The sequence below is a fragment of the Ambystoma mexicanum genome, chromosome 9, assembly GCF_040938575.1.
Source record: "Ambystoma mexicanum isolate Mex_15411 chromosome 9, UKY_AmexF1_1, whole genome shotgun sequence".
In the NCBI taxonomy this organism is placed as follows: domain Eukaryota; kingdom Metazoa; phylum Chordata; class Amphibia; order Caudata; family Ambystomatidae; genus Ambystoma; species Ambystoma mexicanum.
Window position 1 is genome coordinate 1475206833 of NC_090931.1, and position 26666 is coordinate 1475233498.

Consider the following 26666-nt stretch of genomic DNA (forward strand, 5'->3'; position numbering starts at 1 on the left):
TTGTTGATTTGGAAAGCATGATTTGGGTGTAGGCAAGAAGTTTACATAGACCAGATATCTTTGGTGATGCCATAATCATTTACTTAGAGACAGCCCAAGCTTAGACAGAATGGAGACATTTCAGGTGATACCCAAAATCCATTGAATGCAAGCATTTCACAGAATGCCTTCCTATTTGAAAAGAGAATTCTGTAGTTGGAAGGGAGCATCTTAGTGAAATGGTGCTCAGCCTGAGGGCCAGGGTTGACAAAATGTAGACTGTTGGTGGCTGGTACGACTTTGGCACAGTGTCGACTTTTCAGGCTGTTAGGGAGAATTCTCAAAAATGTGCTAATACCCTTCACCTTAGAGACCCCCACCAACTTTGCTGGATTTTGAGGACTTGATTTTTTTACCTGGAGAGAGTGTGACCCTTTTTCCCACTCATGTATTTTGATGTGTGTTTTACTCTTGTGTTTTCTTTGGTTATGGAGTCTAAACAACTCATAGGTATCATCTTTTCATTTGTGTCACACAGCACCATCGGTGCAGTGGCACAGGGAAGCCTTTCAGGTTTACCTACCTTCTCTGGGCTAAACTACTGTCTCCCAGTGAAATTGTCTTTACTAGTCTTTTAAATTCCTAGATACAGCACACCCTATCTTACAATAGAGTGCTGGAGGGGTTACTTAGTATCCCCTGGGTCTAGATACTCATGTAGCAGTCAAATGCTACCCTTTCCTCTCAGAATGGCTGGTGGCAGTGGTTTTACAACAAACTACCATGATTCTACCCGACCGCAAACTATTCAAAGCTCTGGTAACGTTAAATCGCGGGAGCCATGTTTTTCAAGATGGCGTCTGAGCCCCCTCTGTAAAAACAGGTCCCGGTCTTTTTTCGCCATTTATTTGTGGAAAGGTCCTTCTAGAGTTCATCTCTGTGCACCAAACCAGGTTTGGTCCCTTTGTTCATTTGCCTTTGGCGGGCTTCAGGAGTGAAGACCGCCTCTGGCGCCCGAGTGTCTGGGGTGGGCAGGAACCGAGGGAGGTGCCCAAAACTCCCTGTGCTTACCCAAATGCACTCTGTGGTGATTCGCTGGCTGACTTTCTGGCAAGGACAGCCACCCTGCTGGGTGAGTGACAGCTAGGCTGGCATGAATGGGAGAGAACTGAATAAAAGCTGAGTCTCTTGGCTTGGAAGGCAGAGTCGACCATTGGAACGAAAGAACTGAAGACTAGCTTGAAGAGGACGGCTGCTGCAACTCCTGGACCGTTGGTTTGCCTGGTGATGCCCTGCTGGGTTATAAAGTTTCGAATGCAAAGGATCGAATCAAAAGGACCGAAAACTAAAGGGTTGAATTATTACACTTTTTTTTCCAAAACGGAAACCCAAAAAAAAGTATTAAAAAAATAAATAAAATCGACCCTTTTGTTTTAGGTCAAATTGACTCTCACCTTTGGCATTCAATCCTTTTGAATTCGGTACTTTAACTGGACACCGCCCTGCTGCAGGTCCGAATCGCTAAGTTCATTTCGACAGAGAAGCCCTGCTAAGGACGACTTCTCCCTTTGAGTTGGTGGGACCAATCAACTCGACAGTAAGCCACCTGTATTCCTATCTTGGAGCTGGTTGAAGAGTGCTGCAGGAAACCGTATAACCAGGGAGAGGGACACCGGCTTGTGTGCGTTACTTACAGCCATCGAAATTGAAGTTTGCTAGTTGCAAGCTTTTTGACCAGTCCCAGTGCAGTGCAGGAGTCCTCCCAAAGTCCTTTCTCTTGTCCCCAAGACTGAGTTACAGGAACAGCGAGATCTGCAGGAACTGCCAGGATCAGAAGTCATCAGCTGCATCTTTTTCTTCATTGTAAGGTACTGTGAAATCAGACTGAGAGTACTTAACTCTCGCTGTGAAAGTGCTTGAAACTTTTGCAACTCCCAGGCCTGATCCGCTTGAGTCACAACATATGATTCTCCTTCTTAAAAACTACTTCGGAGAACTTGTGCAGAGACTTTTCCGTTTATCTACCAGAACCGCTTTATCCTATCCAAGACTTTAGCCCATTGACTTTGGCCTAGCCTATTGAATTGACTCTTCTGGTGAACTCAAAATATCTACACTGTCTAAGAATAATTGTAACTTTCATGTTCTAATAATCTTTGCCGTTATACTCCATTTGAAAAGTATTCTGAAATAGTATTGACGTATATTTGTGTGTTATACAATTGCCTCCTTCTTATGAATGTTTTATAACTGACAGATAAATAAATTAATAAGTATTTATCAAAAAAACCTTGAGTGTAAGAGTTTATTTGAACACCTGTGATAGTAGACCTCTGTGTAACATCACTGCTCACATTCCCCTCTTGAGATAAACCTGGCTGCTTAGCTCCACTACCAAAACTGTGTAGTACAGACTTATGACAAAGGTTTGTTTGCTTACACCTGTAGTCCTAGTTGCTTGTAGTGGTCCCAGAGGGTACTGCATTCAAACTTTACCTAACGCAGACCAGTTGAATGTGTTGGGAAGGGGGCAGCCCCCCACCACCCTGGTGCTTTAAAGAAAGGTGAGATGCATTCCAGGCACTGGAATGAGCCAGGGGGGACAGTGAGAGGGATGCCTTCTGTCCAGCAGGCCCCAAAATATAACCAATTACTAGATATAATCAATTACAGTAGCTACATGGTGTGGCCGGCATCGCTACTTTGCGGTATCGATATTTTGCGTAGATACTAATAATCCTATGTAGAAGAGAAGGTTTGCGCAGAAAATGCGGCATTACATGCACCAGGACCAAATTCACAAGGTCACAGAAATCTCCAGTCATGCCCGAGCTCCCATGAGGACAGTTTGCACTCCCACCCGCCACACTGTTTATTCATTGTTCTTGAAAGTGTTGCAAAGATGTCTCTCACCCAAGAGCAATGTGCCCAACAATGCCGCGATCAGAGACTGGCATCTGGTGTGCATGTTATCTTTCATTGGCCAAAGCACGACCCGGCCCATTCCCGAGTGACCACGAGTTGCAGCCCATATAACGGACTAAACCCTAAGAACCCCAAATTCCAATACACCAGGTGTCCTTTCACCACCAAACCCAAAGTAACAACTCCTGAAATGTTCAAAGAGGACGGACAGGGCACATCGTTGAGCGACAATAATGTAATTTGTATTGCGAGGTGCTGGGAGGAATACATTCTAGTTCAAAACTAGGGTGAAGACCTTGGAGCCGGATAGCACGGATGGAGGGAGCGAGTGGAATGTGTGTGTGAAGGTTAGAGTGCCAAAGAACCTCCTGTGTCTGTCTTGAGAGCTACCAAGTGCACAGTATGAGTGATAAAACAAGCTGTAGAGTAGGAGTATAATTAATTTGTTTTCTGACCTTCAACGTAAGATGAGCCCTGCAGCACCCACGTGATGGAAGACCGACGGACTGGGCTGGGACCAATAAACTGCCATTTGGATGAAGGAGGTACATATATGCGGTCCATCCAATCAGCCGCGCGGGTGTTTACTGTATGTATTGCGTCACTTCAGCTTGTACTACTTTTCGGCAGAATGTTCTTAGCAGCAGAGTTATTTGCTGTTGCTCTCATGTGTGTGTGTGAGATTAAACTTGTTATCCTTAAAAGATCGACTTGGGCCTTTCTTCCCAAGCGGGTTGTATTCTCTATGGTGGGAGCGTTCAGGGGCGTGCCTTCAATTGGTGACCCCGATGTGATCCCAGTGCCCCCCCCTCATCCCACGTACCTGCAGATGCTTCCAGACCGATTCTCCAGAAGGATCCATGGCCACCTACAGCGACCGACCCTGAAAAAACACGTGTTTCTAGTGGTTTGACAGGAGCAATTTTAAGAAAAGTCCTCTCTGCTCTTTGAAGTGGGCCGCGGCTCCGAGGAGAGTGCAGGTCAGCGTTGGAATCCTGTGACTGAGGAGGTCGGGTGAGCACGAACATGTAAGTAAACGCTTGTAAGTGATAACAAGTAGGGGACAGATGCATGGGGAAGTGTGAAAGGTGTGAGTAAGTGGAGAGCAAGGTCATCGACATGGATGAGGTTAGGGTTATTTGTTAAGTTAAAATTCGTATTATGAATGGAGTGTTTCGGTAAAGTATTATAAGGTATGGCAAAGGTAAGGCAGGGAGCACCTCCTCGGAAGGGGAGGGAAGGTGGTACCACAGAATATTATATTTAAAGGAAGAATATAAAATTAAGGGTAGTGGTCTTGTTTAAGTAGTAGGAATGGGACAAATGGTGGTTGCTAGTTTAGCTTATTGTTTTAATTTTGTGCTTTGTGGGTAAGGAACAGGTCCTAAAAATGCCTGCAATTATGTGCGTCGCAGTGTGATATGGTGCTGGACGGTTTTGTGAAGCGGTGTTTGAGCGCAGGGAAAGTCGATGAAGGCTGGTGTTGATTTACTTGTTTTTGTGGTTACAAGCAAGCCACAGCGTGTGCGGTGCAGTACAGGGGTTTTGCTTGCTTAGTAAGAAATAGACGTCACTAGCATGGGGGGGGAAAATCACCAATAGCACATGTACAAGGCCCTGCCACTGTATCATGACAGGGTGGAGAAATATCATAAGCAGTGGATCATGGAGGGGGCGTGGCTACATGGCCACGGGCTAGGACGTGCACTCCGGGTGCTACTGCTGATCCGTCCATGATCCGGCCGAAAATAGGCAGTTTAATGTTAATATGTGAAGTGGCCCTGGAGCAACAGCAGCATGAATACCAGGAGTACACATCGGTGGAAAGTCCGTTGTAAACGCACTAGCAGAAGGAAACACCGAGCCGGAGAAGGTAGTGCGACCCGGAGACAAAGAACACAAAATGGCACCCAGCTGAGAACGAAGGGGAATCTGTACAGAGCAGCGCTGGGAAACGAAGTATAGCACCAACCCTCATGGAATGCAGACCTGCTGCATCGTAAAACCGATGGAGGATAAGGCAGACGGCAGGGCTGCAGATGGAAACTGACGTGCAGAGGGCTGATTGCTGGAGTGCGGAATAATGTTGTACACAGAGTGGGGATACATTGTCTCGCCGAGTGAAGGAAAGGACTGATGCAGTATCCCAGGAGTTAAACACATTGCATGGTTGGCTACGACGCAGAGGAAAAGGCAGGCAGCCTCTGGGTCACTGTGGACAACTCTGAGAGCACGGACTAACTAGAGTACGGCGAATGTGGGAGCTCCGCACCGCGTTACAGTGAAAAGGAAGCATGCTACTGACCCTGAAGGGAAGGCAACGCACTGTGCATATAAAGATGAGTGGACATAACAAAATATGGGAATACAAATTGGCGGCAACACCAGTGAAGCTGCCTCTTTGCCTTAGGAAACAGTCGTGGTGACAAAGGAAGAGCACTCCCGTGGGAGCCCGCCGCATGTCTAGGGAGAGGTGCTAGCAGCCAGGCCTTAATACATAACGCTGACGGTGATCCGCGATCCGAGGTAGCTGGTAGTTATTGACCTGCGGCGCGAATCAAGATGGCGGAGGATGGAAAACAATGGAAGTAGCAGTGGGTAGGACACAGGCACAGCAAAAAGGATCCTGAAAGACGTGCTGCGGTGCACCGGACGGCAAGAGCAGCAGCCAGTAAACGAGATGACCCAGCGCGAATGGTAATGCAGCACAAACAAGCCACATTGTGTGGTGGGGCTGATTAGAGGCCCCAGAATACCGACAAGACACAGGGATTGGAAGCGGTGAGCGCCGCCTGGGCTGTACCGTGCCACTGTTGGGACAAGAGACTCCAAGAAAGGCGGGCACATAAGCGAGCCTGCAACAGCCGGGGTCCTAATAAGGCAAACTGCAGGGCTATAAGAGCATGGTCACAGATAGCCAGTGACACGGACCCCTGCTGTGATTGGGACTGCACCTAAATGATTCTAGTTGGGGGTGCTGCAGAAAAGGGTGGAAGGCCCCAAACCACTGCGGATGAAGGAGGGGCTTGTGTGCCTAGCCTTACTGAATAAGGCCTGGCAGAAGCAGGAGCAGGGAGCACCCTGTATGGCAACTAAAACTACCTGCCTGACACTACTTCGATCGGCACATGCACTCAGAGTACAGGTGAACTCTAACAACAGAGTGCTGAGGGGGCCCCAGAACGGCCATGTTGGAAAGACTGACCGTGACACCCCCGAACTGGGGAGGAGTGCTTACATAGCAGAGGGAAACCCACGGAGTAGGGTAACCGGATAAGGAGGTCCGCAAGGAAGCAAGGATGGCGTCAAAGCATCCCAAAAGCAAAGAGAAACAACCCACCATGAGTTTGCCAAGTCTCTGCAGGCGACAGAAGGACCCAGCGGAAAGGGCCAAGGCGTACGAGGAAGTGAGAATATGGCATGCAGCGACCAACAAATACTAGAAGCCATAGCTGAACTGAAAGTGTCATGGGAAAGCAAGATGTGCACTGCAATCTCGGAGCTGAGAACCTTGCTGGAGTTCAAGATTGATGCAGTGAGCATGGACGTGAACCTGTTGAGACAAGACATCTGAGCACTGACTGAGTGCACTGGAATCCTAGAGAAAGAGGTGAAAGCCAACACAAGTACATGAACGATCAACGCAAAAGAAGTTCACGTGCTGAAGCAACAGGGGCGCAATCTCGAGAATAGAGCCGAGGAAGCGGAAGGGCGTGCCCGCAGGAATAACGTGTGCATTGTGTGGCTTCCGGAAGGTGAAGGATCCGACCCGACGAACTACGTCAAAAACATGCTATTGCAAGAGATACCGGGTGGCATGTTGAGTCACGGAATTGCAGTGGAAAGAGCCCACAGGGCCCTGATAGGGCCCTGGCGAGGAGGCGCCACCAGGGGCCCCACCACGACCTCTTATTGCCAAGATTTTGAATTCTAAAGACATAGAAGGTCTTGGAGCATTTCCGCAAAGGAGGAACGATAAGTAGAGCGTCGGCGACCATCACTGCCTACCCGGACTACACCCTCTTGGTGCAGAGACAGCGGCTGAACTATGTGGCAGTGAAGAGGCTAAAGGAATCGGGCCACAGATACATGCCATTATACCCAGCAAAAATGAATGTCGTAGGGAAGCGAAAGACCAGACGGAAAGCGGACTGGAAAAGTGAATCAGCGCCGGGTCGATGTGGCACTGTCGCATAAGGAGTCAATTGAGAGAGTACAGTGCACATGAGGAGAATGGGACTTGATTATAGTAGAATGTGCAGGGATTTGATATGATAGTCTGTTTGGCCCTACGAGGCAACATGTTGTTAGCATGACGCAGGGATACAGCACCGGGAGGCACGCTTCTATTTCCCCCGGAGGTAGTTTGGATAGGGTACCACTAGGGCCGTATCCCCCTGCCGAGTACCGAGTATCGGTTGGACCGAGATAAGGACTAGATGCGGGGTAGCCTGAGATCCAGGGATGGAGCTGGGCAACAGTTGGAGGAAGCTGGAGGGAGGGGAGGGAACAACAGTTGGGGACAGGTGGAGCGGGGTGAGGGAGGTGAGTTGGGGGATTTGCAGTGGTTTTAGTTGGGGAACGAGCTTACACACATGCGCGACTGGGCTTGAAACATGAGGAGGAGGGACAATGGAGGGGACCGGGTATGATTGAATCCTGGGGGACCTTAAGATAGTTACCTGGAATGTCAGGGGCCTCAACGGTTACCTGAAGAGGAACAAGAAGGCAGAAAATGGATATAGCCCTAATACAGGAAACGCCTCTTGCGAGAGAGAAACAAGAGGTGTTACAGAGGAAATGGAAGGGGACCACTGTTGGGGCAACGTACTCGGCTTATGCTACAGGGGTGATCACTTGGGTAGCACAGCATGTCCCCTTCCAACTGCTACAGACCACAGTAAAAGCGGATGGGAGGATGGTGGCAATAAGGGGATTAATAGGAAATAGAGAAATATACATTCTCCAGCATGGGGTCTGGCATGGATTCACATGCTCATGCTCATGAATATTCCCCGTCGTCAGGCTGGGAATCCTCGGTAAAGAAAAAATCAGTATCAGTTTCATTTCTGATCTGTCTTTCGTAGTAGTAAACAATCACTGATCTTTGCGTCATACTGACCACAGCCAATGACTGCCCTCTCCCTAAGCCCCGCCTCTGGCAGCCATCTTCAGATTTTTACCGCACGTTCAAGTGTTGGGATCCTCGTGCTATTGCTCTCGAGCGTTAGTGCTTTTTTTCGCGTTTTTTCTCAGAAAAATTTCTTTTTTCGGTCAAATGAGCCTCAAGCTCCACCGTTTCTTCATCCGATCAACGGGGACCCGTGTCGGATTCGTCTATGCCCCTCAAGGGTGAAGATTTCGTCGAGCACGCTTTTGGAGGATTCCAGAAGTTTCTCAGGCCCTTCTCGAGCATGGCCCAGGAGAAGGGAAGCTCGACGCCCGGAAAGCTGTTCAGGGTCTGCCCTGGATGCCAGCTTCAGAATGTCTTTAAGGAGGACGAATGGAAGAGGTTCTCTGTCTGTTGCCACGCACAGAAGATTAACCCTCTACGGATTACGGCTCCCCAGGTACTGCCGTACCTTCTGACGCTGGCCAAGGCTGGACTGGCGCACGCGTCCATCAAGATTCATCTTGCTGCGATCTCCCGATACACCAGAACCACGGGGCTGACGTCTTTGTGATCTCATCGTCTGGTGAAAGAATTCATGAAGGGACTGTTCAGATCGTTCCCGCCGGTGAAGGCTCCAGCCCCGGCGTGGGAGCTCAACGTGGTGCTGACCAAGCTCATCGGACCTCCGTTCGAGCCTCTGCACTCGGCTCCGTTGAAGTTCTTGTCGTGGAAAACAGAGTTTCTTGTGACCATCACCTCTGCACGAAGAGTGGGAGAGATCCAGGCCCTTTCCTGCAAGCCCCCGTACTTGACTTTTCACGACACGAGGGTAGTGCTCAGGACGCACCCCTCCTTCACGCCCAAGGTACCGTCGGACTTCCACCTCAACGAACCCTTGGTGTTGCCTGTTTTCTTCCCGTCGCCTTCGTCGCCGGCTGAAAGGACTTTGCACTCGCTGGATGTGGCTAGAGCGCTGAAGTTCTCCGTGGACCGCACGAAGTGTTTTCGGAAGACGTCACAACTTTTTGTGAACTTTGGACCTGTCAATCAGGGGAAGGCTCTCTCGAAGGCCTCCATTTCCCGATGGCTCTCCGGCTGTATCATGTACTGTCATCGGTTGGCAAACCGACCACTGCCTGGCCGTCCGAGAGCCCATTCCACCAGAGCGATCGCAGCTACCACAGCGTTCCTATCTGGTGTGCCCTTGCTGGACATCTGCAGGGCTGCTACGTGGAGGTCGACGCACACCTTCACGAAATTCTACTGCGTCGATCGGGATTCCAGGGAGGAGTCCAGGGTCGGCCAAGCTGTGCTGCGCAACCTGTTCGCCTAAGGTGAGCCTGGTGAGGAGGTAAGAATTGTTTAATGTTGAGTTTGATGTAATGCTTAATGTTGAGCCTTTGCCACCGCCCGTGGTTGTGCATGTGTGTACTGCTATGTATTCTTTATTCATGAGCATGTGAATCCATGCCAGACCCCATGCTGGAGAAGGAACAAGTTACTTACCTGTAACTGTTGTTCTCCAGCATGGGTCTGGCATGGATTCACACGCGAACCCTCCCGCCTACCCCTCTGCGGCTCTTCACTTGGTCATACTGCCACTTCACGTGCTACCAAATCTGAAGATGGCTGCCAGAGGCGGGGCTTAGGGAGAGGGCAGTCATTGGCTGTGGTCAGTATGACGCAGAGATCAGTGATTGGTTACTACTACGAAAGACAGATCAGAAACGAAACTGATACTGATTTTTTCTTTACCGAGGATTCCCAGCTTGACGACGTGGAATATTCATGAGCATGAGCTTGTGAATCCATGCCAGACCCATGCTGGAGAACAACAGTTACAGGTAAGTAACTTGTTCCTTATCAACACATATGCCCCGTATCAAGATACAGCTGCTTACTTTAAGACCCTATATAGCAAAATGTGTCCATACCTGGGAGGCGCAGTGATATGGGGAGGTGATTTTAACTGCACATTCGACGCAAGGGTAGACGGGTCAGACAGGAAATCAGACAAACCCACCCCTGCATCCAAGGCCTTGCGGACCCTGTTGGTAGACCTCTGACTGGAGGATATGTGGCGGTTGCACCTCCCGCATGATGTTCTGCCCCACAGAACTTGTACACAAGATTAGACTACATCTTTGCCCCACTGGAGATGACAGCAGAAATAGTGCGATTGGAGTACAAGGCAAGGGTCCTCTCGGTTCACTCTCCATTGGTCTTAACATGGCAATATCTGCTTCCCAAGAGCTAGGATCGCGACATGGCGACTCCCAGCTGAATCATTGAAAGATAGTGTTCAGGGAGGACCCGAGAGGAAATTACAGAATACTTTGAAACTAACACTGGGAGCGTTGAATCGGCCGGCACTTTATGGGAAGCATTTAAGGTGGTAGTTAGAGGATCGGCTATAGCTAAATCTAGAGGGCTGCAGGGTGGCATACTGAGGGAACTGCAGATGCAAGAGGCTAAACTAGAGACCGTATTGGGTAAAGGGGGAAACTCCCGGAGGACGCTGAATCCATTAATCAATTGCAGCAGGAATGCGTCGGGCACTGGGAGAGATTGTGTAATCTAAACTACAAGAAATATATAGAAAGACTACACGCGGGGACAGATAAACCGGGGAGATTGCTGGCATGGTTGTATAAAAGTGAGACACTCAGACCAACGATCAGAGCAGTGACAGGGGAAAGCGAATATTGCATACCCAAGAGGGAGTGAATGGAGAGTTCCTTGAATACTATAAACGATTGTACGGGGACGCAGGAGAAAGTGAAAATAGCGAGATAAGAGAAACATTAGAGGATATTGACCTGCCAAAAATAAGTGCTGAAGAGCACGAGAACTTAGATGCCCCCATTACATTGGAAGAACTAGAAGCGGTAGTGGAGCAACTCCCTACCAGCAAGACTCCGGGAGTGGACAGACTCCCCAGTGTGTTTTACAAAATGTATTTATTTTATTTTATTTATTCGCATTTGTATAGCACACTTGCAGCCCATGGACATCGAGGCGCTGTTACAAGTAAGTGTTGGATTCTTAATTCAGCAGATATGCATGAGACCAGAGGTCTTATGGATACACAATTACAGGCATAGTTGCAGGTGAGGCATGATATTCATAATACAGTAACATAATGCAGTAAGGTACGTTTCATACAAAGAGCTTGGTTTTGACAGCTTTGCGGAAGGCTTGGTGGGATTCAATCATTCTGATGTGAGGTGGCAGTGCGTTCCAGTGGGTGGCAGCCCGAGTGGGAAAGCTGGCACCACCGGCGCGCACCTTGCGTGATTTGGGCGTGACAATCGTGTTGGAATAGCACATTCTTAATGGTCTGGTGGCAGAGTGCTTGGTGATTCTTTGGGTCAAGTAGGGTGGAGCAAGTTCATGGAGGCATTTGTGGGTGAGGGCGAGTGTTTTGAAAACAATCCTCTCTTTCACCGGAAGCCAGTGTGCCTGTCTTCTGATTTCTGAGATGTGGTCTTTTCTCGCGGTGCCTGTGGCCGCCCTAAGTGCATAATTTTGAACTAGCTGAAGTTTGGCCAGGTTCTTATTGGAGGTCCCAACGAGTAGGGCATTACAGTAGTCCAGCCTGGATCCAATTATTGCCCTAGCAATGGTGAGGCAATTCTGGCGTGACAGGAAAGGTCTGGCAGCGTTGAGGACTTTCGAGTAATAGGCTGAGGAGGAAGCAATGGCATTGACCTGTCTATCCATTGACAAGTTGGAGTCTAGGTAGACTCCGAGTGTCTTCACATGATTGGAGACCTTGATGGGAATGTTGTCAATAGTGAAGGAAGTGTACTGTTCACCGAGGTTCCCCAGCGTGGAAGGTGCTCCTATGAGGAGGAGTTCGGTTTTTTCACTATTGAGGCATAGCCAGTTATCTGCCATCCATGATTGGATAGTGGAGTAGATGGTGGTAAGAGTTTTAGTATCCGCCAGGTAATCGCCTGTGAGTGGGATGAGGACCTGGGTGTCATCCGCATAGTTAGTATACGAGATGCCAAGGGAGTCCAGGATGCTGAACAGTGGCCTCGTGAAGAGGTTGTAAAGCGTGGGCGCGATACATGAGCCCTGAGGCACACCGCAGGTGATGTGGCTAGGGGTGGCACAGGCTGAGTCGGAGAAGACTTTCATGGCCCTTTCTTGGAGGAAGGAGGTAATCCATTCACAAGCTTTGGGGGAAAAGTTAGCTTGGGTAGCTAGATGGTGACACAAGGTGTTGTGGTCCACCAGGTCAAAGGCGGCGGATAGATCTAGGAGCAGAAGGAGAGCAGGTTTCCCTGCGTCTCTTAGATCGTCCATTTGGTTCTTTAGGTCCAAGAGAGCCGTTTCGGTACCGTGTCGTGGGCGGAAGCCAGATTGCCGCAGGCCGAGGAGACGGTTTTCTTCAAGGAACTTTTGGACTTGCAGGTAAGCTGCTTTGTCCAGGATTTTCAGCAGGAAGGGTACAGTGGTGATAGGTCGATAGTTCCCCGGGATCGTTGGGTCCAGCGAGGGTTTTTTGAGGAGTGGGCGTACCCAGGCCTCCTTGTGGCCAGACTGGAAGGATGAATTAATGAATGCTGTGAGGAATGGAGCTAGGATCTGTGCTGAGTCTTTAATGAGACTAGCTGGACAAGCATCTCCCTTACAGTTGGAAGGTTTGATGGACTTGAGCAGGGCGATGACCTCGTGCTCAGTAATGTCTTTGAAGTCAAAAGATGGAGAGGGATTAGTGGTGGAGGGTGTGGTGGGTTGACTATGCAGGTTAGCTATGAGGCGGGAAAGGGCTTTTTGGTGGCCACGAATTTTAGTTTGAATAGTGTTAAGCTTATCTAGCATTGCGGATTGAATGCTATTGCACCAGTTGTCATAGGAAAGAAGTGCTCCCCTCGCTGCTGGCGATGTTAAATGAAGCATTCAAAATAGGGACACTACCAGAATCCCTGAGAGAAGCGATAATTATCCCACTCCCCAAACCTAGTAAGCCTAGCACGGACTCTGCGTCATAGAGACCGTTGTCGATGCTGAACCAAGGCAGCAAAATACTCACGGCCATGTTGGCAAACAGAATGAGACAGGTCATAAGCAGATTAATACACCCTGATCAGACCGGATATGTTCCGTGTAGAAGTATATCAGATAACCTCAGACGACTTCACTTGGTCATAGAGCACACAGTAGGAGACTCGAGCGAGATTGCAATCCTATATCTGGATGCAGTGAAGGCCTTTGACTCTGTCAAATGGCCTTGGCTGATGGCGGCTTTAAGAGAATATGGGATGGGTCCTGGGTACCTTAGGTGGGTGAAATTACTATACAGTGCACCGCTAGCCAGAGTAAAGAAGGGAGTGATCATCTCGGAGAAGTGCCAATTTAGTAGGGGCACCAGACAGGGATGCCCATGGTCCCCGATGCTGTACATCCTAGCATTGGAACCCCTAGCGATATACTTGAGACAGCAATGTCAGGAAATCGGAATTTACACATCAGGGGTACCACACTTAATCTCGTTTTATGCAGATTACATGTTACTGTACTTGAGGTACCCCGAGGAAAATCTTCAATACATCCTAGAAGCAATGGAGCGATTTGGGTTGCTCTGTGGCATTGCGGTTAATCCCAAGAAATCGTGCATATTCCCTCTGGGGAGGTTTATAGGGGTCCCGCGGAACAACTGCCAGTCCTACATATACCGTGGGAGAGCAGTACGTTCAGATACCTGGGGATTTACATTTATCATACGGTGGAAGCGGAACATAAATATAACACTGGAAAAGCAGTAGTGAAAATTGAACACAGTATGAGGTTCTGGACTAAGCTCCCTTTGGTCATGATGGGGAGAGGTGCGCTGTTGAAGATGGTGGCATTGCCTAGGCTATTACATTTTTTCCGGATCATACCATACATGATACTGAAGCGTTTTTTTGTAAAGCTCCAGAGCATGTGCCGGGGCTTTTTCTGGCATGGAACTAGGAATAGAATTGCTTTATGGCAGTTACAGAACACATATGATAAAGGGAGTATAAGACTGCCCAATTTTGAGATCTATAATGTGGCCAGTCAGCTACAATACGTGGCCAAATGGTCAACAGAAGATCCGACAGCTGAGTCTAGGTTATTGGGATCGGAATGTGCCCCGTTCTTTCTGCAAGAAGTGATATGGCTACTGTGATGCTGGAAATGCATTGGAGGGACAGGGCCTCCGTATCCTTGTCCTTTACTGCTTTTTATCGTGTGTTCTGTCGTGTTTTCCGCGCAGGAGTTCATGTGGGACTCCTGGCGGTGCAGCTCTTTCTTTTGGTTTGGTGAACGGACCCGTGGGATACCCTTAGGGCACCCATGGGAGGGGGTACAACCCTGTGCCCCTAGTGTATGTTTTTGGGCACCAGTGGGTGGCCCACAGAGCAGGGTATGGGCTGGTGGCAGCTCCATGCTGAATTTGACAGGTGCGCGGAGTATCCTCCATTTTGGGATACCTCGGCCCTGCCATTGGGATCAGTTGATCCCTGATGGAAAATGAGATGGCCCCGGTGGCCTCTTGCTTTCTATTACCCATTACCTTGTTTTCCGAAAGTCCTGGGAAGCCCTGACTCTGTCCCTTCCCCCTGACTGGCTGTTGGATGGAAGTGCCAAATATGGTGGTGTTGTGAAGGCCCAGTCAGACTAGCTGGAGCCTTCCCGGTGGTTTATGTTGTGGGTAGGACCTGGGTGAATAGATTGTATGACGAATATGCATTCTGTGTTGTGGATGTCTAGTATCTGGTGGCTGACACAATGACTGAGACAACCCTGCCCGAAACCGGTATGAATGCAGTTGGGAGTGTTGAATGGCTCTGTACTTGTCCCAATACACATAACTTGTTGTGAGTGTCTGGAGAGAAGTGAATGGCCTGAATACCTTGTGTGCCTGATTGGCTGCCTGCCTGCATGAATGCCCCTAGTCGTGATTGGATGCTTGAGTGTGACAAAGCGGAATGAATGGGAGATCAACAGTATATCTGGGGACCTCTCACTGCTAGGAATCGTGTTCAGAAGCTGAAGTCCACTACGACGAGTAACTGGATTAACTGACGCTTGACCTTGAAGCCCTGCTGGACGAGAATAATTGCTGTTGCTATCCTTCACAATCTGGAAGCCGCTGTGTTACCAAGGACTGACCCACAGAGGACCTGGTAAGGCGCCCTCTTCCCGAGCTACGAGGGACCATCGTGCACAGCTGATCTTTGCCAATGCTCCCTGGTAGACAGACCTTCGACAGGCTGCCGACCCGATAGGTGGACTGCTGCGGAACTCCAAGGAGAAGCACTCGGACTGTTGTCCGCCATTGTCGACGACCGCCGTCGCCGACCGGAGCCGTCGTGCTCCCGTTTGCCTAAGAACTTCAATTGATCATCGGACGCTCTCGTCTGCATCGTCACCCGCTTGTCTCCCGCTGGAGAAGGCCCGACCGTCGACGCGCCGAGGAGCATCCACCGGTGGGTTTCCCGCCACCTAAAGACCGCAGAGACGCCGACGACTCGACGCCCTTGCAGGGCCACAGTTCTTCATCATCTCTTTGCGGTCCAGAACTATTGTCACCGAGGTGCCCCGCACGCCTCTTCCTTGCAGGACGCCAACGCTCTGTCGTCGACGAGCACCGCTAGGAACGAAGCTGTCACTTCCCTGCCGTAGTTCACCCTGTTCACCGCCGGACGTTCGACGACCCGTGACTCCCGCCTTAAAGGGAAGGCACTCAAGAAGGATCGGTCGGTGCATCGTCGGAGAACTCTACTCCACCAGGTACATTGGGGGGGTAAAACCTTAATAGGAAGAAGTGAGACTATTGAAAATATGGACTGGGCTTGTGCGATCTCTTTATTTTACAGGTTGCCCAGGTTGGGGGGGGGGGGAATCTCCACACAGAACTGTCTGGGGTACGGGGCCAGTGTTCTGCCTATTGTTTCAACCATCTTGCGTTCATTACTATCTCTATTGCTGGTTTCCTCGTTATTAATCTGTGTGATATTTTAACCGTACAGTTGATGCACTTTAATGAGATTTGATAACATTAGTGGTACCACTTTAGACGTGTATATATTTATCATTATTGACTTCCAAGTAAAAAGTGCGTTATTGTGATCGTGTACATACCTTTGAATATTATATAAAGACTGTGTTTTCAGTAATAGTGTGTGGACATTCCTTTGTGGGGGTTTGGGGACCACACTGTACTTAAGAACCAGCCTGCATCACCTCCTGAGAAGCTAGGCCTTGATTGCTCGTCCATTGCTACCACAATAGAGAATCTTGGCTGGGGTCCTCTGTGCCTCTCCTCTACCATATAGAGAGCGGAAGTACAGACACCCCCTACCGGTCTTTACAGCTACCCAAACCTGAACTGTGGGGGCGGCCAGGGATGTTGAAATTGGGTTGGAAGATATAGCGCAAAGCTTGTCAGGTCATGGAGAACCCAACCTCGTGTTCTCCGCAAGTGCCGCTAGTGGCATTGACCGGAGGAGATGTGCAACTAAGGAAGACGATTCGTAGGCACTGGGAACTGGTGGAGATTGTAACAGTGGGAGACATATGGCAGGAAGGGGGAATAAAGGAATTCGGGAGCTGGTAGAGGAAATGGGCTTACATATGGGGCAGCACATTACTTATGCTAGAATGGTACGGTGGATTAGAGAGACATGGTCAGAAATAACACTGGCAGAGCAACCTGACGAGGCCATAGAAACAATATACGATATAGCAAAGGGAGGGCATGAGGTTTCTCGTATCTATGAGCTGCTGATGTCAAGGGTTGGAAAGGAAGTGGCCCTATTAAGGCGAGATTGGGAAGAAATCGGGGAACTCGTGAGCAACGGACTGTGGGAGCGGGTGCAAGGGTACCATAAAGTGTCCAGGAATGCAAGGCTACAACAGATACAGCTATATGTAACCCACAGAGCATATATGACTCCCCAAAGGATAGCTCGATTTAAGAATGCCGAACAACAAACATGCCCCAGATGCAGAGAAAAGAACGCAGGGATGACTCGCATGTTCTGGGCATGTCCTGAAATTCGTAGGTTCTGGGGAGAAGTAGCCAACCGGTTAAATGAGAAAGGTATTAAGCTAAACGTTGAATCAGTGTGGGCATGCATGGTAGGGGATTCCCTAGACCACGCAAATTGAAACATGTGAGTAAGCTTAAGGACTTGGCATATATACTTGCCAAGCGCAGAATTGCAATGGAGTGGAAGGCATGCAACAGACCAAAGGTGGAGGTTTGGTGGGGGACCTCCAGAATGGCCCGAAGCCGAAACGGCCGTATGGCATGAAGCGGCTGGTGGGGTAGGGGAAGAGGAAGCAGAAACCCTAACGGCCTGGTAACATTTGGTGGCCTCATTATACGGATCCACACAGGTCTGCTTAAGTGACCAGGAAGCTTCGGAGGAGATGGAAGGGGAAGATACCCCAGAGGACAGAGAAGTAGAAGGCTAAGTGGAGTAGGCTCGAATTGGGGGAGGGAACAGGGAAAGCGGTAGACATTCAATGTTATGTATATGATGCTTAAGTGCTATGATATATACTGCTGGTTTTGTTGAATGTTTGTTGTAAAAACCAATACTTTTTTTTTTTTTTCTTTTTTGTGAAAGCAGTGGATCGCAGAGACAGGAGGTGGGGGGATGCCCTGCCATTGGCCAGGGCAAGGGTCACACAAGAGCATTTTGGAACATATGTCCACATTTCTAGTAGAAAAATATAAGGGATAGCAGCTACAGAATAGAAGAGAGATTCTTGATCTTTGTTGTATGTTGGAAAACCCAGAAGATCAAGGGAATGGAATGGAGGCGCAGAGACAGAAAGATGGGAAGTGCAGAAAGGGAGAAGAAGCCAGGGCGGGAGTGGGGGTGTAGAGGATTATATCCCTTGACAACATACCCAGTAGAAGGATACACAAATCCAAGTTATGTACTTGCTGCAATAGGGACCTCCTCTGCTGCGGTAGGGTCTCCCGCAGCATCAGTAACTCCCCCACCTCCGCATACCCATCTGCCTGAAGTACCAGCATCAGCATCTTACAGGTCTAGTGAGTTTGAGGATAGGTTGACTGGATTACTAACAGAACTGAGAAGGATACAGACATCCCAGGAACAGTGAGGGATATAAGTGCATTGAGAGAAGTGTTAGGACAGTTTTTTGAAGGAGTCTGTACAAGTCTCCACTCTTAGTATAAGGCTGTACAACCTGGGTATATGGTAGCGTAGACAGAGCAGCCAGGCTTATCTTAGGAGGGAGAGAGGGCTGTAGAATCAGTACAAGTGAAATTGTCATACAAATGATCCAAAGAAACACAAACACTATGTATTGTAAAAAAATAAAGGATTCATTTAAATACAGGTAGGCCCAGATACATCTAGGGGTAAGTAAGTACTAACACATTATATGAAATCACGATATAAAAACACAGCACTATACTTGAAAGTACAGAGACCCACGTATAGACCTCATTTGAAGTAACTAACAGTAGTTCTAAGGAAGTCAAAACCTTTTCATACACATTTAGTATAGGTCAAGCCTATTATTGGGGAGTAAAAACCAATGGTTACGTTTTACAATTACAATCAGTAATGCAAGGGTAGACCCTTCCAGTTGTATGATTCTTAGCACAAATCACTTAATCAGTCAACTGGACAATATACTTGGTGAATAGTGAAACACTTATTCTAGGTGCAGTAAAAACCTATAACTACTTTTGTCATAACACACAGTTATACTAGGTGAGTAAAACCTAAGGATGTAATATACAATTACAGGTGCTTTTGAAATCAGGGAACCCCAGATTGAGGTAAGCAGTAACTCTTAACTTATTTGCTATGGCACACAGCTAACACAAGGTAAGTAAAACCCACATATTTTGTTTAACCTCAAAATGGAGGGTGAAAGTAAAACTCAATGTTACACTTTACTGAATAGTTATTCTAGGTAGGCAACAACCCAATGTAGACTGATTCTGCACAGGCTAGCATCAAGTCGGGGGAAGCAAGACCCAGTTGGGGGACACTCTTACAATTATCCTCAAGGGACTCATCTGGTGAAACCAACACTTTACTTTTGGGAAGAGGCACAACCTAATCACAGGAGAGTAAAATACCTTCACATCTACTTTCTATTAGACTGGCAAAACAGTTGCTAAGGAAGAAAATATGTTAACCATACTTTTAAGACTAGTGCATCACACATTCAAGATCAGTAAGAACTTGTAACTGTTCAGTCTTAGAATTACAGTTACCAACCAACTCTTTACCAGTAAGTAACTTTTAAAACACTTATTTTCTTTTCTAGGCATAAGTCCCAATCCCTTGACAGTCTTTACCATATTATTGGAGCTTGAATGTTCTCAGTGGCAGAAGGGGCATCACTAGGACTAGGGACCAACAGGCAGTGTCAGAATAGGTTCTTTAGTAGCAAAAGTCAGAGTTCCTTAGGAAAACTGGGCAAATAGGTAAGTACTGTACTTTAGAGTTAGAAGAGGGTCCAGGGGCTTTGCAGAAGACACCCTAGCAGGATTCTAGCAGTGGGACTGGGTGTACTGGACGAGGGACCGCCCAATCATAGAAAACACCACACAGCGACACAGAAATCCTAACGGGCTTAAGGTAAGTACATAGCCAAGCCAACACAGTACCTCCACATTAAGGAAGTCTTTGCTGCAGGAGAACTTCAGGGTCTGCGGCCAAATACTATGTCATTGGATTCCTTGTTGTGGGGACCAAAAACAAGACCTCAGAAGGGATTTTGCAGCAGAGATTGATGAATGATCTAGTCGAGGTTTCCCTTACGGCTGAATGCGGTCTGTGGATTTGGCATCTTTTCAAGGAGCACAGAAAAAGACAGAAAATCGTGGTTGAATTCTCATCGTTACAAAGGTCCAGCACTCGGGTGAGGGGACTTTTTGGACTCAATTTGGACTCAATTTGGACTCAATTCGTGTCTCTGGAGATCCACCAGGATGCCCATGAAGACCGTGCACCGCACGATGGCATGAGGTCCCGGGGTATTGGTGTGTTGCAGCAATGCAAGGTCACAGCAATGCGTGGGATGGCTCAAAATGCAGGTCTTCTAGAGTCTAGTGGGTCTCACCAGGCTCTGGGTCGGGGTCGTCGTTTTTGGAGATTTCAGGTCGATTGGAAGGAAGGGCTCTGGTTACACTGCAGGCTTTCCGGTCGCTGGAAATAGTCTCGGCTGCTTTTCCTTCATCTTCCTCTTCAGTTTAAGTTCCAGTGGTCGACATATCTTCAGCTTCGCAGTATTTATCAGGAACTACAGCAAAATCTCTGCATTCTCTCCCCGCATTTTACAAGAAGGGGCAGTCCGGTTCTCCAATCAGGACACCCAGCCCCCCACTGGGATTTGTCGCCATTCAAGCAATGCCTAAGACAAACGACTGGGGAGTTTTGGACGCCTCCCTCACTTCCTGCTCTCACAGACAGGAGCCTGGGTGTGGAGTCCCATTGACTCCCGCCGAAGATACAAAACACACAAAGGAATTCCCCGCCCTGGAGGTCAGGGGAAGGAAGAAGAAACAACAAGAAACCCTAAAATCATGAACAAAGAAGTCTGGGGGACCATTTTAGCAAAGATGGCTCAACCTAATTTTGAAAAAGATTGCTCCCGCGGTTATCGTTACCGAAGCTGCGAACAGCCGCGGTAGATGCAAACCATTGTAGTTCATTATGGAACCACTGCCACCAACCTCTGAAGGTAAACTCGTCAGTCTAATAGAATTGTTACAGTTCTAATTTGAAAGGGGATATACATTGTATCTCCCCAGAAGTTGGGGTGTGCTGGTTTCACTAAATAAAGTGTAAAGGGGATCCAAAGATCCTTTCTACCCTTGGGAACTGTAGTTCACTCAAGGTTGGCACACGGAATTTACAAGGGGAGCCCCTAGGGCAACCCAGCAACAACGGGCACTTATTGTCAATAAGTTGTTAAAGATACCTTTAAATAGACACTATGGAGAGTTCTAAAAATGACACCCATACCAAGAGTTAAAGATTATGTGAGTGTGGAAAAAGGTTCCCACTCACTGAGGTATTAATGAAAAATATCCCACTAATAAAGCAAAAAAGTTCTGGGGTTGAACCAGGAAAGGAATATTTACCAGTTCTGTGCAAATCTTACCTAACAAGAAGGATCGGGAGAGTGGATGTCAGGGGAAGTGCTGCTTAAGATGGATACTGTAGGTATAAGACTTGTTGAGAAAGAAAGTAGCCTGGGTGGGTGGATTATCTTGGGAGAGAATACAGTGTTGGGAGAGGATGTGGAGGAAGGGGACGCTGGTACGTTCACAGATAATCAGAGTGAAGGAGAACGGAGGCGTGAAGAGGGGGCTGGGAATACCCCCAAGGAGGTGGTTTATGGGTGGGGTGCAGGTTGAGGTATAGTGCCGGCTGGATGGCGTTGTTAAAGAGAGGAGGAATGACTAGGAAGGGTGTGGGAAGTAGAGCAAAGATTATCCATAAGGGGGCAGGGAGGACACCGTATGTGCTCTGGCCCCAAATAGATAAGAATAATTTAACGCCCTCCCACAGCACACAGCAGGGCCGAGCAAGTGGATATGAGTTTGAAAAACAGCAGGGGTGCCCCTGGCAATAGGGGATCGTAAGAGCCTGTTGGTTGCCATAATTGGGTATCGGGCTGGGAATGTGTGGGTTACGGCCGGATACCCGGGAGTTACTTTGGGAAGCGATGCACATGATGGAGCATCATTCAATGAAGTTGGAGCATTGCTATTGGAAGCACTATGTAGGGCCTTCCTGGATACTCCCGATTTAGTCTTTGATGCAGTACATCATGAGTGATGATGAGGACCCAGCTAGATTTATTCTTAAGATGCAATAGAAGCTGAGAGCTGAGACGGGAGGGCCATGGGATCAATCAATACCATTCCTGTATTATTGTAAAGAGGGGTTTGCCGATGGAAGTGCAGAAGGCGCTGGATAAGATTGTGGGTTTTGAGGCAAAGGTTTGCCCGGAATTACAGAGTATAATAGTGCATCATTGTCAAAGGATTAAGGAGCAGGAAACGGCGCAAATGTGCCAGGGGGACGAAGCAAAATTGGCAGAGAAAAAATTGACAAAGGTAGCAGTTTAGGTGCTTATGCCAATGCCAGTACAGGTAGAAGGAGCAGAGTACCCAGCAAGTTGTGAGTGCCACTATTGCAACACTCTTGGCCGAAGGAGGACTAGGAGAGTGGGGTGGGGGCAACAGTACCCCGCTCCACAGTGGCAGCAAAGGGGGCCGCAGCAAGGAAAAGGGGGATTTCTAGGAGCAAGAGGAGGATGGTTTGGATCCAGAGGAGGTGGGTTCGGACAGTCTGTTGAATTGTTTAAGGTGGAGGCATTTCACAAGGGAATGCAGGAGCAGGTCTGCAGTAGGGTATAATTTTGGGCCACTGCAACAGAGCCTAGGGTCCATGTCGCCCGAGGAGTTGGCAGGAACAATATTGCTGGACCTACAGGGGTTGTTGGTTTCGGTCCTATTATGAATGGATAGGGACGGGTGTGAGTGGCGCACAGCGCTCTGTGTAGAACCAACAGTGCAGCTAAAGGAGATGACGGATGACGAGCTGTTTGGGAATAGCGACAAAGACAGGGAAATAATACTAGAGATTTGCATCCGATGTGACATGATACAGTATCGATGACTGCAGTGTCCCTTAATGGCAGTATGAACTCCATACCTATTTTTCACTGAAGCACAGGCCTTCACAGCACGAATCCACATGATGTAGGACTACTGAAAGATGTAACACCTGTGCATATAACATTGAAGCAAGGTGCGCTGCTGCCCAGGGTGAGACAGTTTCCACTGTCAAGAGAAGCGGAGGAAGGCATTAGAAAAAACAATACAGGCCCTACTGGACCATGGGATTATCGTGCCATCTACGTACCCATGTAACACAGCAATATATCCTGTTAAGAAATCAACGGGGGCAATTGGAGAATGATCCAGGATTTGAGCTCCCTAAATGATGTGGTGCAGAGAGTTTCCAGTAGTTCTGAATCCTGCAACATTTTTATGCAGCATCCCCAAAGAAGCCACATATTTTATTTTAGTGCATTTTTGAAAAATGCATTCTTCTTGATGCCACTCCATCCGGAGTCGATGTACCTCACGGCATTTACACAGGGCCAGATGCGGTTTGAACACACTAGATCACCACAGGGGTACTGTGAGAGCCTGAGTATATTCAACCAAATACTGCGTGCCGATGTTGGGAATATTCAAGTGCCTAGCACGATGATCCAGTACATGGACGATCTGCTAGCGTGTATGGTGACCATGAACAGTGGCGAAGGGTCTCCATTGCACTGCTACAACTGTTGGCCTGTAAGGGCTACACAGTCGATAAGGTCAAATAACAATATTGCCAGCAGTAAGAGATCTATTTGGGGCAGGTATATCAGCGAATGGGAAAAGGATACTACCAGACAGGGCAGCATCAGTACGCGCAACCCCCAGATCCGCCTCAGTTAAAGAAATGCAGATGTTCCTGGGCCTGTGTACTTACTCTAGGGCCTGTATTTTAGACTATGCTCCGTACTCAAGACCACTTCTACAGGCCATTAGGGAAGCACAGAAGACAAAGGACCGTTATTAGAGCGGGCGGCTGTCATGATCTCTGCTTCCAAAAGGTCAGGGTTTTCCCAACTCCCTTGGAAGCAGATTCATAACCCAGGTTCCGAGTGCCAACCAGTCCCAATTGGGACCTTTTGGACCCAGTCCTGGCGCCAGTGGCACCAGGCTCATAAATATGCCCAGTCCCAGCGCTGGAAGCGCCGGGCTCATAATGCTTGGGTGGACTTACCTGCAGCAGACCATGCTGCTTACTTGCCTGCCAGTTGAGCCTCTGATCCTCTTCTGTTTGGAACTACTTTTCCTGTTGGGTGGGGCAGGAGCCACTCCCTAGGTTCAGAACACTGGAACTCTTCTGGAAAGCAGGAACTCTTTTCCTACCTAGGCGTGGCTGTGGAAGGAGACACCTAAGCACTACAGGAGGCTATTTAAACCACACCCGATGGATGAATCTTGCTTTGCATTATTCTGCATCCTCTGCAGCAGAACGCTCATCGTGTCTTCTGCATCTGATCCTGGGCCTAAGGAAAAAGGCTTACCATCCTGAATCCAGTCTTCAGCAACACCTATAAAGACAAGAAAGAACAGGTTAGCATTACGGTCTTCAGTGACAGCTCTTCACTTACCTGGGCCATCGGCTGTCACCAACGCCTCGCGCTGCATTCTGAAAGACAAAGGCTTACCTACTCTTCGTGCGCTCCGGAGGTCTTCACACTGCATTCCGGCATCTGAAAGACAAAAGCTTACCAACTCTTCGCACGCTCCGGAGGACTTCGGCGCTGCATCCCGCATCTGAAAGACAAAACAAGGTGCGTTTAAAGACATTGGGGAACTTTAATACTCACGTGCCATTACTCCTTTCCACATCTAACCCAGTGGGTATTCCGGCACACTGCAGCCGCTCCGAACTTGTACCTGCAAAATAAAAAGACAGTTAGAGCGCATCGTGAAGCAGGCAACAAGCGCTTACTTACGTGCTTCCAGGCGCTTCTATTCATCACACGGGCTCCATCTTCAACTCACTTCAGCCCGTCATCCACCATCGCCGGAACCCTGCAAAACAAGAGACATCATTACTAAAGACTTTAAAGACATTAGAATTACTCGAAACTTACCGTTCGTGCAGTAAACGACGGACAGCAGTCCTCTGAAGTCAAGAGGCCTGCTCCCCTTATCCAGTGAAGAAACTGGTTACAGCACCCTGCCCCGAGGCAGATGGAGAGCACGGCGTTCACTTACCTAAGGTGAGAGCGTTAACCTTCGGGGTTCTACAGGAGAAGAGAAAGGGAAGAAGAGAGAGACATTCAATAACCCAGTTCATTAATCCCATATTTTCTATCTGCAGACATCTTACCCTTTGAGTCAAACATACAGTGCACAGAGGTCCAGCCCAAAGAGCCAGCCGTGTGTTACACATCACCTTTGAAGATACGGTATACGCCCAGTCAAGACCGGCGCCTCTACGGGAATCAGGTGAGCGTTACAGCGGCTGAAATAAGGCAATTTGACGACTTAAAAGAAGTGATTAGTTCGGCACCAGTACTGGCCACCCCAGATTATGCACAGGAATGTTATTTGTTTTCTCATTCTGATGGTCCACTTATGATAGCAGTATTGACACAAAAAAGCACTATGGGCCATAAGCCACTGGCCTATTATAGTGGCGCACTGGATGCAGTGATGCAAGGGCAGTTTGCCTGCGAACAGGCTTTCGCAGCTGCTGCCTTGCCATAGAGAAGTTCTACAATCGTAATGTGGTGTTCAGTAAGATATTATGTGGAACATTCTTTGTTTGCTATTTTGGAAAGGTCAAAATCTACCCTGACTACGCAAAGGTCGTCATCATATGAGATCATCTCTAAACCCCATATTTATGTGATTATGTGTAAGACAATGAATCCTGCCACCTTTTTAACAGATATGCCTACTGCAGAGGACTTGATGGCGCACAACTGTGCCACATACGAGGGGGAGAAGGATGACACTCTGTCATGATGCCTACCCCCGGGGACCCAGACCAAGTCCAGCAACCCCGGAATCAGGCATCAAGTTATTCCAAGCAAGCCCAACAACCCCTGCTAGGGGCTATTTGGGTGCAGTCCTGGAGTCTATGGCGCCAGGCTCATATGGAAAGGCAGTCCTGGCGCCAGGCTCATAGATTAAAACTTACCTGATGCAGACCATGCTGCAAGAACTCCAAGCCAAAGGAGGCTTGGAAGGGACTACTTTACCTAGGGATTATTTTTTACTCGGGTGGGGCTGAGGAGGAATACTTGCCTGGGACTACTTTGGAGGCTATTTAAACTACGCCCGAAGAGCAGCACACGCTTCGCGTTAGTCTGCATCCAGCAGCGTAACGCTCACCGTGCCTGCAAGTCTGCATCCAGTCTTCTGCCAAGCCTGCCTCGAGTCTGGAGCTCCTAGAAAAAGGGAGAAAGAAGGAGAAAAGGTTAGAACAAGAGCAATACCTTTTGATCCTTACCTGAATTCACGATCCATCGCGCCTTCGAGCTGGAAGAAAGAAGTTATTTAATGCGCATCGCCTCGCCTGCTTCAGCGCCGCGCTGAACTCACCGGCCTTCGCAGCATCTTCACATTCCACCGCATCCTTCTGCATGTTCCCGCCGCACTCCAGCACCTAAGGGGAAGACCAGAACAGCAAGGTGAGCCAAGGGAATACACAGAGGCAATATTAGTTACCCCCCCATAGACTTACCTGATTTTACCACCGGGGGTATTATTCCTCTGCACGGGTCGGCGCAGCTTCCACTGCATCCTCGCCGAACCCCGGCCCCTAAGGGGAAACAAAAGGACAGCAAGGTGAAACAAAGGGACAAACAAGGGGAACCCCCCTCACCACAATAGACTTACCTGATTTTACCGCCGGAGGCATTATTCCCCGAGACTTCATACTTTCTCTCTGCACCTGAAAAAGGGAGAAAACGACAGGTTACATATTGACATTATTTTATCGAACTGTGTTGGATAATACAAATCCTTACCTGAATATTACCGGTTGCCACGAGGAACTCTTCGCTAGGG

General features: G+C 48.5%; 1 protein-coding gene across 5 annotated transcripts in view; it reads left to right on the forward strand.

Moving 5' to 3' along the window:
* The window catches only part of LOC138489237 (AN1-type zinc finger protein 2A-like), a 422968-nt gene that overhangs the window by 155591 nt on the left and 240711 nt on the right, over positions 1–26666 (forward strand). The gene's annotated exons all lie outside the window — the stretch shown is intronic.